We start from the raw sequence: 16,149 nt of genomic DNA, 5'->3' as shown, positions 1-16,149 counted from the left end.
AGTGAACCTTGAACGTTTTCAAAATCGCCTTGAATACGGTCAACCATATTCATAGTTCAAAATCTTCACGGTCGACCGAAACTCTTGGGTTGTCACATTTTTAACTATGGTAATTGGGATTAATTTTTAATTAAACCATCTCAAAATTCTCAATAGGTCCCCAAGAGTCAAAATTTGAGGAATATATACCCCCCTCATTTGCCTTGATTAGTGATGAGATTAGCAAAAGTAATTTGGAAAAATTCTCTCAAAAATTTTATACCTCTTATTAGAAAACATCATTTTGAAATAAAGAGTTTGTTTTTCTAGTTCTCCTCACTTGCAAATCAATTGCAAGGTGTAGGAAGATTTTATTGTTTTATTGTGTGCATATTTCAAATCATTTCCTTGGCAATACTCTCTCTTATTCATACATATTTGAAAAACCTTTTTAGGAATTTTTCTTGATTGTTTATTCCATAATATTTCAATTGACCTTATGGGTCATATCCTGTTTTGATCATGACAAATACATTGATATTTGATGTTTGCCCTAAGCTTGTATGCAGATTCACTCGACACATGAAATTGAAAAAAATTTTATCTCATGATGGCGTATGATAAACCCAAGCAAGAATTAAAACTATTGTGTATATTTGTAATTGTAATTTTTATATTCTTTATTCGAGACTGTAACATAATATGGTTTGTAATAATTGCATCATGCATGATAGACTTATGTGCCCAGGTTGCCTTAGATTGACCCTTAGGTTCCTACACATTTAGCGCATAGGACCCCACTAAACTCACATGTCATCAAGGGTGAATTTAATTTAAAGTATGGACCTTAGGCTTAAAATGGAAGAGCTTCGGATGACCAAACTAGGCACATTGAAAATGCCTCGATCGATTAACTGGTCAAATAATTGACCTGACTTCGGGTGACCGAACCCAAATGAACTGAGTGTTCACAGTTGACCGAACTTGTGCCCTATCCTTTTCCAGCAACCCGAGCACCCAAACGTTTTCGTTAAAAATACCCACGGGTGACCGAACATGCAAGTTTGGCAGACCGAACTTGAGGACGAACGACCAAACATTGGACATTTTGGAAAATCACCTTGGCCAACAAACCGAACTCATTTTTAGGAACTTGAACTTCAAAATTGCCTTTTTCTCATGTGTCTGTTTGGGCGACTGAACATATGGCTCGATCGATCGAAACTCTCGGGTTGGCCTAATTTTTACCGAGGTTAAATAGGGTCAAACTAGATTAATTTTATTAAGCTCATTTAAAAAAATTCTCATATTTCCTTTGGTGTCCCCAACGGTTATAATTTTGGCCTTGTCTATATATTTGTGTTCATTTGCTCAATTAAGACAAGATTAGCATTTGGATTAGCCTAAAAATTCTCTCTACTTTTGAGAGCATATTTTTAAAATACAAAGACTATACACTCTTCCTTTACTATTCCCATGATAAATCAAGTCTTTAAAGAGTGTCATCGAGTGATCCTACTTTAATTCCATGAGCTTAAAATTCTCTTTGTTCTAGTTGTTTGATTGTTTTTGATTGAGAGTTTTAGCCAAGGTTTTTTCCCTTGGTTTAACTAATAATCTTTGTGTGGAAAAACCTTTGTAGTTAGTGAGTCTTTGCATCATTGTTGCAAGACTCATTAAGCTTGTGTTTTTTATTGTGTTTGCATCTTTTTCACTCTTATGCTCAAAGTACTTAAAATTTTTTTGAGATTTTTTATTTGGATTGTGTTTTAAACTTCCGTTGATTAATTTTTTGTTGAATATCATATCTTGAATAAAAGGTTGAACTCTTACATATACATACACTCACATATTTTGAAGAGTTTACACATTGAATCTCACCTGAGCATAAATACTATCATCTGTGAGTGCATATTTATCTGGACTATATTGAGGTACATATATGCTTGTGTAGAAGCACTTAAATTTGTATGCAAAAATTCATATTCAATGATTGTATTCCAGGCATGGGCCTAAAGAGAGAGACTTGCCCTGTGAAAAGTCCTCGATTTTCTTTGACCCGATTAAGAAAGTTAGATGCACCATCCTGGTAAGGTGTTGTAAATGGTGCTGCTCCACTCATTAAGTGAGTTGTAGTGGAATCCTTGTGCTTGTTAGCCAAGACAGGGACGTAGACAGTATTGGACGAACCCCAATAACATTTCTTGTGCCTACTTTTGATTTCCGCACTTAAATTTGTGCACTTGAATGTTGTTATTTTAATTACAATGTTTGGTTGAGAAATACTGAGATTGCTTAAATTGCTTTAAATTTTTGCTTAGTTTGATTCTTGCTAAGTTGGATACAGCATAGAAAGACTCTAGGTTGTGTAATACTTTTGCTGGATTAGTTGAATATAGGAAGAATTTTTTAAATCTCCAATTCACCCCCCTCTTGGGATTGCACCAAAGTCAACAATTGGTATCAGAGACTTATTGCCTAGACTTAAACATTATTTTGTAAAAATATCATGATGACTCATGTTGGTGTATCCCCATCTTGTGAAGGAAGGTTATCTATGAACCCTCTAGTATTTTGTAGTGAAAATTTCACCAAATGGAAATTTAGAATGACCATATATGTTAAAGATTTAAATTGAAGGTTCTAGAAAGTTATTGCCCAGGGAAATAGTGTTTTAGTGAAAATCATTGATTATATTAAAATTCCCAAATCTGAAAATGAGTTGAATGATAATGACAGAAGCATAATACAGATAAAGTTTGATGCTATGAACACTTTGCTGCATGCTTTAGATTCTAACATTCTTTGTAAAGATATAGCATGTAATAGTGCTAAAGAGATATGGGAGGAACTTGAAAAGATATATGGAGCAACTCTCAATAAGAAAAGGTGATCACTTTCTGTGACTCAAGCTCAATGGATCTTGAAGGAGAAAAATGGTGCTGTATAACTTTAACCGACGATGAGGTAAATTCGTCTCCTTCTACTTTATTAAATAATCCTAGTAATGATTCATGTGATAATTCTAATAATGCATCTGTTGACCTTATAGGTCACACCCGGTTGTGATAATGAAAAATACTCATGTATTTAATAAATATCTAGTTCATGTGCAAGTCCATTTTAGCGGATCATTAATAACACGTGAAAACTCAAAACTTGAAGACAAATTCATGCTCTTGATTGTAATATTTTTGTAATGAAATTTGTCTGTAATAGTAATTAGGGTATTCGGTTTGTAATAAGCACACACATCACATGCATGGTTTATTTTGTAAGCTCAAACCAGATACAAATAAAAAATGACATAGAAAGACCGGACTTTTTCAGTGTCTTCAAATTGGACCTCAAGTGACCCTAGGACACACACATTTACACATATGTTTGTTAGGCACTTGAATAAGGCTTGTATGTTTCGAAACAGGACCGAAATGCACACATGGTGCACTTTCGGTTGACCAGCCAAGTTAGTTCATTTTGGCTTGGTCGACCGAAACCTCCTTGGATCAAAAGTTTAACCATCTGGTCGACCAAACCAGGTAGTTCAAAAAGCCCTGGTCGACCGAAACCTCCCTGGGTCTAAATTTTGACAACCTGGTCGACCGAACTAGGTTGTTCAAAGAGACCTGGTCGATCGAAACCCTCCTTGGTCAACATTTGACCAACTGGTCGACCGAGCACTTTTGTTCTCCAACTACCTGGTCTACCGGAGGGTCCTTAGGAGAATTCCCAGCGGTCTGGTCGACCAAACCAGCCAGTTCAAAATGGCCTGATCGACCGAACCTCAGAAAATTGAGAAATCACCCTTTCCTGGTCGACCGAGCCTTTAGTTCAAGACTCCCCTGGTCGACCGAATCATATGAAACTTGGTCGATCGAAACATTTCTGGTCGACTGGACCTCTCAGGTTGCCTTGATTTTTTACCGCAGTTAATATTTTTTAAACACGGTTAAATTGGTTAAAATGTCATTAAACTTTTTCAACAATCCCTAATAGGTCCCCAACGGTCAAAATTTTCAGTATGTCTATATATACTCCTTCATTTGGGATAATTAAGGATCGATTAGAAAAAACCAAAAATCAAGTTTGTCTCTCAAGCTAAATACTTCCTATTGCTCATACTATCTCCAAATCCACTCAAACTTACCTACTTCATCTCAGTATCATTTGTAAGTGTATTTGAGTGTTTTTGGTTTGAGGTTTTACTCTCTTATTCTTTGATTAATTGAATCGATTTTATCAAGAGCATTACCTAAGTATTCTTAGGGGGCTTTTCTCATAAGCCTATCCTAAGAAGACTTTGTTGAACTTCTTAAGTGTTGCATTCTCATTACAATATCTTAGGAAGTTTGTATTTGTTTTTGGCTTGCAAAAATATTTTCAAACATACTCAAATATCTTGTGGTATTCATATCGATATATTTGTGAAAAGATATTTGTGTGTGTTATATTAATATTTGTGGCAATATCCATTCAAGCTTACATCATTTACTGAAATACAAAGATTACATATATCTTGCAAACCAAGCTTATACACTATTCACGTAATTGACATATTCTGCTATTTGGGATATTTGAATATTGCATGATATCTTTGTTTGAGCTTCTTGATTGAAAACATCTAGAAATACAAAGATTGTTTGTTGACACTCTCACATACACACTGATAGAAAATATATTCGAGAGTTGAACTATCTAGACCACACTGAGCTTACATTTTAAATCATCTGTGGTGTTTGTGATTGTGCGCATCTATGGTACAAATTTGCTTTACGTGAAAGCACCCTTCTACTGTACCTTTTGTTTTTATATCTGAGAGATTCCAGGCGTGGCCTGAGGGGGCAGCAATCCAGCCTGGTAAGGATTGGTGTAAAAGTTGAGGTCAGCCCTGTGATAATTTGACATGGTTTGTATAGGTGCCGCTCCACCCGTTTAAGTGAACAAGTTATTGTGATAATCCTTGTACTGGTTAGCCAAGGCAGGGACGTAGGCAGTTGGCCAAACCTAGATAACATATCTATGTGTCATCCTTATCTTTACAGCTTTCTGGTGCTTGCGTAATTGATTAAACTGCTTTATTCAATTTCTGATATTACTTGCACTAGATTGACCGTAAGATTGTGAACATATTGCTGTTAGGAGGAATACCTAGGGGATAAATTTTAAAATACCAATTCACCCCACCTCTTGGGATCACAGTAAAGCTAACAACATCTAATACTGAATAATGTGATAGTTCTAGTAGTGAAAGCATGCCCACTTATGAGGAATTGCAAATTGAATGCGTTAGAATTCATAAGTCTTTTGTTAGAACTAACAAAAGATATATTGCATTGAAAAACAAGTACGAGGCATCTTTGAAAAAATGTGAGTCAAAAATTCTGGTTGAAAGGGAAAATGATTTCAAAACCAAATAGTTAGTAAACAATAATGAAAATTTGGAAAAAGAGTTGAAATTAAGATCTCAAGCTTCGAGCGATAATAAGAAAGATCTTCTCATTTCAGAACTTGAATGTATAGCAAACAACATGACTAGAGAATTGTGAAATCATAGGATGTTTGCACAAGTCTAAAGAACTTAAAATTTCAAGATCTGAAAAATAAAATAGAAGACCAAGCTAAGATCATCTACACGTTCACTAGAGGCAACGACAACTTTAATAAGTTGTTAGGTTCACAGAAGATGACCTTAGATAAGGAACGTATAGGTTATAATGGGGTTAGGAATAGGAAGAGGAAGAATCTTTACCTGAGGTAATTTATGAGAGAGTCCAAACCTTATGCAAATACCTCCTCTAGTCCATATTCTCACACTTTCTACACATTTATGTAAATAGAAGAGACACACAAAGTTTGATTTCTAATTTAAACGAAATGGGGTGAAAATGAAGCAAGTGTGGAGAGTCAAAGAAAAACTCGAATCTATCTCCCTTTGTACCTAAAATGATCTAAGTGTCAAATGGTTAAAATTGGTGCACTCAATAATCCTTAGGTCATATCATAGAGGTCATGTCAACTGAGAAAAAGTCAAAAGAAGAGAGGTTGACTAGGTTCGGTGGGCTGAACCCAGTTTAGTTTTATTCATTCAGTCGACCAAACAAGGAAGCTGACCATATCGTTGACCACATTTGGGCACCTAACTGTTTCTGTTGAAAACTAGTTCGGGCCACCGAACATTGTTTGGGAGACCGAACTCTTCTACTGGCCACCAAAGCTTAGGGTTTTGATTCATTAGAGAGGTTCGATCAACCGAACTCAAAATAGTAGATTTCATTTGGGCTACCAAGGGTCTGAATGTGAAAAGTCACCAAAGATTTAGCCAATCGACCTTGTATTCAGCCAACTGAACAGACATAGCCTTTGGGGCATTTAATATGGTTCAAGCGAATGAAAACTTGATCGGACGACCAAAAATCTATATATATTTTTGTCGTGTGAAATAGGTTCATTTTCTCATCCTTTTTTAGAGAGATCGAGAGTTCCTCTCTTCTTACTGTCCCTTACTCTCACTCCAAGCCTAGTTTGCCTTAGAATACCTCTTCTACTAATGTCTACGGATCAAAGGCGAGTTGAATATGGGATTGCTCTCGAGCAATGTCTCTGTTGGAATTAGTGTATTCCTAATAAGAGGGTGAAGTGGGTATTAGAAATTTAGTCCTTGGTTTATCCAAATCACCATTAGTAATACACAACCTAGGGTCCGTTTATATAATCGTAAACCTAATCAACACATATACAGCATATAATGAATCAGGCATACGACATACATGTGCTGAAAATGAAAGTGCAGAAAATAAATTGTGGAAATATAAAGTACACACACGATATGTTATCGGGGTTTGACCAATACTGCCTACGTCCCCGCCTCAGCTCACAAGCTTGAAGATTCCACCAATGCTCACTTAATGGGTGGAGCAACACCGTATACAACTAGGTCAAATTCACAAGGCTAACCTCAACCTTTACACACTCTCCATGCGGGGCAGGGAAGACCCTAACAACTGATCCTTGTGGGCTAGATCAAACCCCGTGAGGCCACGCTTGGAATACAACAGATAATATTAAATTTTTGTGTACGATTCTAGTGCTCTAAACACAAGAAGATTTGTTCCAATACGCACATTCAATAATCAATGCACTTCCATGTGATAGGAAATATACGCTCAATGAAGATATGGGAAACTACTCTCAATAATATGTCAATGTGCAATCAATGTATGAGAGTGTGCTAGTAAAGTTTCTTTGAAACAATCTACATAAATATATCTACCACAAATAATGTTTCAAAGATTCCAAGAGTATATTAAAATATCTCAAAATTATTTTCAAAAAGATTTAGCACGAGAAATTTGCAAAGCGAGGTTGTAAAAAGAAAAATTTCTTCAAAAACACAAGCAAGCTCAAGAGTCTCGCAATAAAGTGCAAAGACTCACAAACCTAACAAGTTTCCCCACAAAACGAATTTATAGATTAAATCTATGGGGAGAACTTTGAGCTTAACTCTCCTAAAAACAACAATCAATATGAGAGTATAAGCTTGTATAAACACAATGGAGTAACTTAAGATACTCTCACTAAAAATGGTTTTTCAAGGGAATGAGTAAAAGTAAGGAGTATGAGCTTGAATGGGAGTGAGAAGCGCAAAGAAATTTCAGAGAGAAATTTCTCTAATCAAAACTCTAATCTGTCATTAATTTTTGCAAATGAACACACATATATAGCCTTAGTCAAAAATAGTACCATTGGGACATAAAGGTAATTCTTAAAATTGTTTAAAACATGTTTAGCAAAAATAACCTTGATTTACCCTAATTAACTCGCGGTAAAAATTCACCAACCCAAGAGTTTCGGTTGGCTGAACCTAGGTTCGGTCGCCCGAACAAACATAAGAGAAAAAGTGAACCTTTGGCATTCGGGGGCCTAAAAAAAGGTTCAAGTGGCCGAGTCTAAGGTGATTTCCAATATGTTTGAGGTTCGATTGCCCAAACTTAAGTTTGGTCTGCCAAACTTGCATGTTCTTTCACCCAAGGGTATTTTGAACGTGAAGTTTGAGTGCCCAGGGAAGGTGAAAAGTGACCGCTTTAAGGTTCGGTTGACCGAGGACACTACGTTCTTTTTGGTTCGGTCACCTAAAGTCAGGTCAACAGTTTGACTTCCCCATGTTTGGTCGACCGAGGCACTTTCAACTCCAAGGTTCAGTCGCTTGAAACCTTAGTATTTTAACATCTATGTTCTGTTTTTAAAAATGATTTACTCTAAAAGCATATATTAAAATGGGGACTTTCCTAAGTGCTAGTGCAAGGACCTAAGGTCTTTTCTAAGGCCCTTTCAAGTACGCCTAAAAATTTTGCGTCGCTCGACCAAGTCTTGTCTAGGGTCTTTTGATTAACCTACGATCTTTCTACGACATTACTGAGCTTACAGTCCTACCACGCATGCAGATGCATTAATTATTACAGACCTTGCATTATTATTACATACCCAAAAGATAAAATGAAATATAAAAATACAACTTGAAAAGTCATTCTTCATGCGCTGCTCCTTCGCAGTTCCATGGAATACACTAGGGTATGCTCGTTTAGGTGCTCTTTACGGCTTCCAAAATGCATCATCATTTGTGCTAACAAAAGGATAAACCTGCTCAAATACTCAAAGCACACAGATGAGATATTATGGTTTGTCATAATCAAAATAGGGATATTACCAAAAAGTCAACAATCTCCCTTTTTTTATGATGACAAATATAAGAGCAAAATATGGGTTCGCCTGACAAGACTCCCCCCCAACAATATACACAGATACAAAGTGATATTCAATAAAGTTCACAAACAAGCATGAAGACTTCAGAAGGATTCAAGTTTGCATTAAAGTTTAGTTGTCATTTGCCATTTTGAATGACAAAGTTCAGGGAGAAAGAACCAATTTTGCTCTTATAACATATCTCCCCCTTTTGTCAATAGAAAAAGGGCATGTAAAAAATATAACTTGTTTTTGAAAAGTATAGCAATTAAGCACACAAACAATGTAACTGGTTATTAAAAGATTTAAATGACATGAAAACAGGATTAAACCATAAATATGCACAAACTTTTGCAATTGAAACACATCATGAGACTTGTGGAAGATTTGAGTTTAAAGCACACGACATATGATAGCAAATAGTTGGTTTGAGCACAGACACAGTCTAATAAGTTTGCATGCATTTTTATGTGAAGTTACTGAACTAGTTATGCAACTTAAAATATATGTATATAATAATAATTAGGCAAAAGACAAAGATTTTTTTTTATTTGAAAGAATTTCTTGCCAAAATAATAAAAATTTATGTAAATATATATATATATATATATATATATATATATATATTTGTATGTATGTAGTAAATATATATCCCCCTTAGGATGTTATCAAGAAATATTGGGGGTGCTTGTGGAAAAAGAAATTTTAATGATCATGCAAGCAAGCAAACATTATTTTGGTTTATCAATTGAGCACAAACTAAAATACAACCAGAAAGGACAACCATATAGATCTTAAAAATTTATCAATCACATGCAAGATTATATGGCAAATCAAATGGCTATAGCAAACCAACACGTTTCAAATTATGATTTTGAATAAGAACATTACATTGAAGCCCATGCCACAATTGATTTAAAATGGATCTAAGTTAAAGGATATTTGTAAGCATAACAAGATAAGAGTTTAGTTTAAGATGCTCCCCCTTTCAAATTGAATCCAAGCAAAGATAAGATAAACTGCTTATACTTAATAAGGATTAATTTCATTAAGTACGCCAAGTAGTATAAGCAACCATTTTTTTAAGTCTTTTAAAACAAATATACTGGACTAAGAATTATTCATTTTACCATTCGACTAGTATAATCATCCCTATAGGTCACACATGCATCAAAAAATATATATTAAGGCATGAAATAAAGCACATAACCGAGAACAACCCATATCAAAACATAGAGCTTTAAAAGCGGGATATGAAGTTCAGGGTTCTTAGAAGAGCCTTAATATTCAAAAAGTAAAGCATGATGCATATGAGTTCTTTATGCTCTTTCTCTAGGGATGGAGCTAAGCTCCTCTAATTATTCGATCATTTTTCTCGGATGAAATTTAATATTCAATTAGTTTTCACTCATCATTTCAAAAATGTTTTATCAATTATTTTACTATAATCATCTTTATATAAGGTTTTACTTTGGGAAAAAATCTACCAAAATTTCAGGAGCATGCCGTCTGTAAATTGGACATTTTCCCATAAAACCGATACTTGATAGGTTCAAATATGCAATTAATAATTCAGTTCAAGGCACTCGAAAACCTATATCCACTACCAGCATGCAATTCACACCCACTGTAACTGCCATGCAAGAGGCATTCTAGACAACGCATGTAATCAGGTAGCAATCAACAATTCATAGAAATAAAATCTACCCATCAAAGAATATAAATAGTCAAGAACAATGGATAGTTTTGAGTTCAGTGCAATGTTGTAATTCATAAAGGCATATGGGCATAGATGTTATAAGATAATGAGAGCATTTAATTTATATAGTCATGAAAGAGTAATGCTCCCCCTGAGTTATGCACTTTATCATTTTATGCCTGTTTCATCTCAAAATATCTTAACCATGGTTCTTAAAATTATCAATGATTTAATCTTGGCGGTGAATGCTTTAGGCTTATCGGACCAAAAAGTCATAAAGATTATTTGTTAAGATGATAAGCCAATGCCTGCCTCTTTTCTTATGAATCTTAATGCATGTGAGAGGCACAGGATTAAATACTATTAAGGATTAAAATTTTTGTTAAGTTCAAAGAGTATTAATTATGAGTGGACATTTTCCAAAATATTTTCGTGCTTAGTAATCATCTCCAGGTGTGACCAAAGAGCGTCTAGGAGAGTATGAATTTTTTAATACAACTCTTTGGATAGTGGTATGTATCATTTCGATATAATTATAATTATGAAGCGAGGATACAGCTGGTGAGTAGAAGGAATGTCTTATGACGAGCACTTAATATATATTAGTCATTTATGATCAATAGTGCTTCAAGCCTAGAGTGATGGCTAAACATTTTACTAGGCAATTTAGGTTTTCAAAACGAGTTTATGACAAGATGTTTAACTAGAAGGATTCATTTCCTAAAACTCAAACTTGTGCAATGGACAAAGTATGCTTAACTTTAGATGATCATATTTAAGTGTGAGTTAAGCAATTTGACTTATTTACCAAGCAAATAATGCTTTGTCCATTTGGAAGTGGATTTCTTTCAATTATGTTATAGCCAATGTTTTCATATTTTATCCAATCATTATGGTATGTATTCTTGCTAAGTTTAGATTGGATATTTTATTTGAAATTTCATATTGGCTAGATTTTCTAATGATCTTAGTGTATAATGATAGTGCATAATGAATGTGCATACTAAGATTTGATATTTTAAGCAAAAACCACTTCATAGCCTTTTGGTCATCACTACCGCTAAACCTAGGAACTAAGGATGGATTAAATGATTATGTGATTCCAAATGGAATCCATTTTTCCTTAGGTCCTATAAGGCTTGCTTTTGCGATCACCCATATCATCCTTTTATCTAAGCCTCTTCCATTTTTACTTGACGTGGCATAATTATGGGTTTGATGAACTAACCATGAACCTTTTTTGAAAAATTTATTTCTTTTAATTCTTAAGGGTTCAATATGATTATTCTTTCATTTTTAATTTCGAGTGCTGTGCTAGAATAATCATCCATTACTTCTTCTAAGCAAATAATTTTTAATATCTTTTTATTTTTTCTCTTCTCAGGAGTGGCATAATATTCTTTCAATTCTTTCAATTAATTTGCCACTTTCTTATTTTTATTCTTCAAAATTGTTTTCCATTTAGACATTTGAACTAGAAGCTTATGCACTTTAGATAAAAGTACATTCTAGTTTATCACATTAAGGAATGCTTTTATCTTTCAATTTAGCACATGATTCATCATAAGATATATCATAGTTATTACAAGAATCATTGTATGCTATTTCAACAGTATTATCAACAAATGATTCAGCATATGACACATCACAACATTCAGCACAAGAATCACCAATAGAGGCAGAGATAGAATCATGTACCTCTTCGTCTGTCGAAGCAATTACTCTATCATTTACCACATCCTGATCATCTGAACTTGATACTTCTAGAGTGGTGGTCTCTTCCTTCTTTTGGATCTCTTTATATTTCCTTTCGAGTTCATCCCAGATTTCCTTTGCACTAGCACATGCCAAAATCTCAAGCAAAATATTAGAATCTAAAGCATAATATAATAAATCCAAGGCATGTGAATTTGCATGCATCATATTAATATCATTTTCTATGGGCATAGAAATTCCCTTATCAATCACCTACCAGGCCCACAAGTTCCTACATTTTATAAAAAACCTCATTCTAAATTTCTAGCCAATGTAATCAACACCACAAAACGCAGAAGGACTGAAAGGTGATCGTTCCTTGATGAATGGGGATACACTAATGTGAGCCATCTCGATCTTTAGTAAAAACATTTAAGTCAATGCCACGAGGCTCTGATACCAATTGTTGGAATTGGTGTAGTCCCAAGAGGGGATGAATTGGGTATTAAAAATTTATTCTTAGGTTTATCCAAATCAGCAGCAGTAATACACAACCTAGAGTCTATCTATATAAACGAAATCCCAATCAACACATATACAACATATAATAAATTTGGCATACAACATAAATGTGCTGAAAATGAATGTGCAGAAAATAAATTGCGAAAATATGAAGTACACACGCCATATGTTATCGAGGTTTGGCCAATACAACTTACATCCCCCGCCTCAGCTCATAAGCCTAAGGATTCCACCAATGCTCACTTAATGGGTGGAGCGGAACCGTATACAACCAAGTCAAATTCACAAGGCTGACCTCAACCTTTACACACTCTCCATGCGGGTCGAAGAAGACCCTAACAACTGATCCTTATGGGCTAGATCAAACCCCCTCAAGCCACGCCTGGAATACAACAGATAGTAATAAATTTTTGTGTACAATTCTAATGCTTCTAAACACAAGCAGATTTGTACCAATACGCACATGCAATAATCAATGCCCTTCTAGATGATAGGAAATATAAGCTCAATGAAGATATGTGAAACTACTCTCAATGTTATGTCAATGTGCAATCAATGAATGAGAGTGTGCTAGCAAAGTTTCTTTAAAAAAATTTAGATAAATATATTAACCACAAATAATGTTTCAAAGATTTCCAAGAGTAAAATAAAATATCTCAAAATGATTTTCAAAAAAGATTAAGCACAAGAGATATTTGCAAAATAAGCTTGTTAAAAAAAAAATGTTCTTCAAAAAACACAAGCAAGCTTAAGAGTCTTGCAATAAAATGCATAGACTCACAAGCTTGACATGTTTCCCCACAAAACGAATTTATAGATTAAATCTATGAGGAGAACTTTGAGCTTAACTCTCCTAAAATCAACTATCAATATGAGAGTATAAGCTTGTATAAACACTATGGAGTAACTCAAGATACTCTCACTAAAAATGGTTTTTCAAGGGAACGAGTAAAAGTGAGGAGTATGGGCTTGAATGGGAGTGAGAAGCACAAAGAAATTTGAGAGAGAAATTTCTCTAATCAAAACTCTAATTTGTCATTAACTTTTGCAAATGAACACATATATATAGCCTCACTCTAAAATTTTATCGTTCGGACATAAGGGTAATTCTTAATTTTTTTTACAACATGTTTAACAAAAATAATCTTGATTTACCCTAATTAACTCACGGTAAAAATTCACCAACCCAAGAGTTTCGGTCGAATGAACCTAGGTTCGGTCACCCAAATAGACATGAGAGAAATAGTGAAATTTTGAGGTTCGAGTGCCAGAAAAAAGGTTCGGGTGGCTGAGTCTAAGGTGATTTCCAATCTATCCGAGGTTCGGTCGCCCGGACTTAAGTTCAGTCTGCCAAACTTGCATGTTTCGTTGCCCGAGGGTATTTTGAACATAAAGTTTGGGAACCTGGGGAAGGTGAAAAATGACCACTCTAATGTTCGATTGACTGAGAACACTGCGTTTATTTCAGTTTGGTCGCTCGAAGTCATATCAACAGTTTGACTTCCCTATGTTCGGTCGACTGAGGCGTTTTCAACACCAAGTGTTGGAATTGGTGTGATCCCAAGAGGGGGGGTGAATTGGGTTTTTAAAACTTTTCGATAAAATTAAACATTTACGCCGATTCACCACATATCATGTCCCATTCAATGTACACGCGTGTATGTAAAATAATTTTAACAGTAAAAGTAAACATACACGTGCGCAGTATATCTTATTGAAATAAAATGTGTGTATGCAAATAATTATGGCATTAGACAAACATTCATACACATGCTGAAATTTAAGTGCAGGAATTTAAATAAGATACAGAGAGAATGACACACAGATTTGTTAATGAGGTTCGGCCAATACTGCTTATGTCCCCACCTTGGCCATACCCACCAAGGATTCCACTAACCCTACTCACTTAAATAGGTGAAGTAGAAGCCTTTTACATCCTCTCGTTACGGGACAAGGAAAACCCTAATTCAATTTTTGGGTTGAACCAAACCGGTCTCACTTACGGGGCTGAGACTCCCTAGTTCAATTTTCAGACTGAACCGAACCAGTCTCACTTTCGAGGCTGAGACTCCCCAGTTAAATTCCAGGCTGAACCCAATCGTCTCAATAAAAATATTTTTGTACATATAATAATGCTTCTAAAATACAAGCCGAAATGTACACAACAAAGCTCAAAATACATGTACTCTAATATGATATGAAATATGCTCAGTAGAGTAAAGGTGCTTAAATATATTTAAACCCTAATAAGAAGTTTTCTCCAAAAAATATATTTCAATAATAACATAAGAGAACCTAAGGTTTTGCTCTTTCAAAAATTTTTGCACAAATAATATATATGAATATATATAAATGAGAAATATGTTCTCTCTTTGTTCAAATAAAAGTATTTGGAGAATCTAGGATTTTAAGTCCAAGAAAATGTTTGTGCAATAAATAATTTCTCCTGAAAAATATTTTTCATGAAAATAATTAGGAAAAACCCGAACTATATTCTCAAAAATGATTTTCAAAAATAAATAGTATGTGAGAGTATAGCATGTGAATACAAAAATAATTGCCCAAAACAAATATACTCTCTCAAAAAATGATTTTGAAATGAATCAATGGAAAGAGAGTTGGAGAGTTTAGTTTGAAAAATTTTGCCCCAAAGAAGAGATTTTTGTAATAGAAATGGTTTTGGGGAACTTTGATTAAAAAAGGGTTTAGAGAGAATTTGGAGTTAATCAAAGTTACTAATCTGAGTTATGAAGGGGTATTTATAGAGTTTTTAGAAAATATGACCGTTAGGGACATATTAGTCATTTTAGAAAAGATTTAAATGACGTTAATAAAATTTAACAGTTTTTTTAACCTCGGTAAAATTCCCCAAACCAAAAGCACCGATCAACTGAACGTTAAGTTTGGTCGACCGAGTGGCTGGGTTCGGTTGATCTGGAGTATTTTGAACAAGAAGGATGGTCGATCGTACTTGAGGGTTTTAAAGGCGATTTCCCAATTCGTGCAGTTCGATCTACTGGGTTAGTTTGAACTACAAGGTTTGGTTGATCAGGCGGTTGACATTTCCCATGTGGGGGTTCGATCGACCAGGGCGTTGCCAATATAATTTTGGTCGATCGACCGAGAGGTCAACTTGTTGACCTAGGAAGGTTTGATCGACCAAAGTTTTCTTATATATATCTATTTGCTCAACTGAGTAGTCAACATGTTCACCCGGTGGGAGTTCGATTGACCAAAGATCTCAGTATAACTGAGTTTAGTCAATCGAACATGCCAATTTGGGCATTTTCAGTCATTTTCTCTTTATAATGCTATCCCTATTCATATGATGATTAACTTAATTTTAATAGGGCACATTTTTATGAAGTATATGCAGTCCTAAGGGTAGTATAGGTCTTTTGAGCATATACCCTAAAAAAATTCGGCGTCGGTCGCCTTAACATTATGTGGCCCCCTATGGTCAGTTTATGGTCATTTGGTTCCCTATGGTCAATCTAAGGCCTATCTAAGCATAC

This window comes from Malania oleifera, chromosome 8 (genome assembly GCF_029873635.1).
Source record: "Malania oleifera isolate guangnan ecotype guangnan chromosome 8, ASM2987363v1, whole genome shotgun sequence".
NCBI classification, from domain to species: domain Eukaryota; kingdom Viridiplantae; phylum Streptophyta; class Magnoliopsida; order Santalales; family Ximeniaceae; genus Malania; species Malania oleifera.
This window is presented reverse-complemented; position numbering follows the sequence as displayed.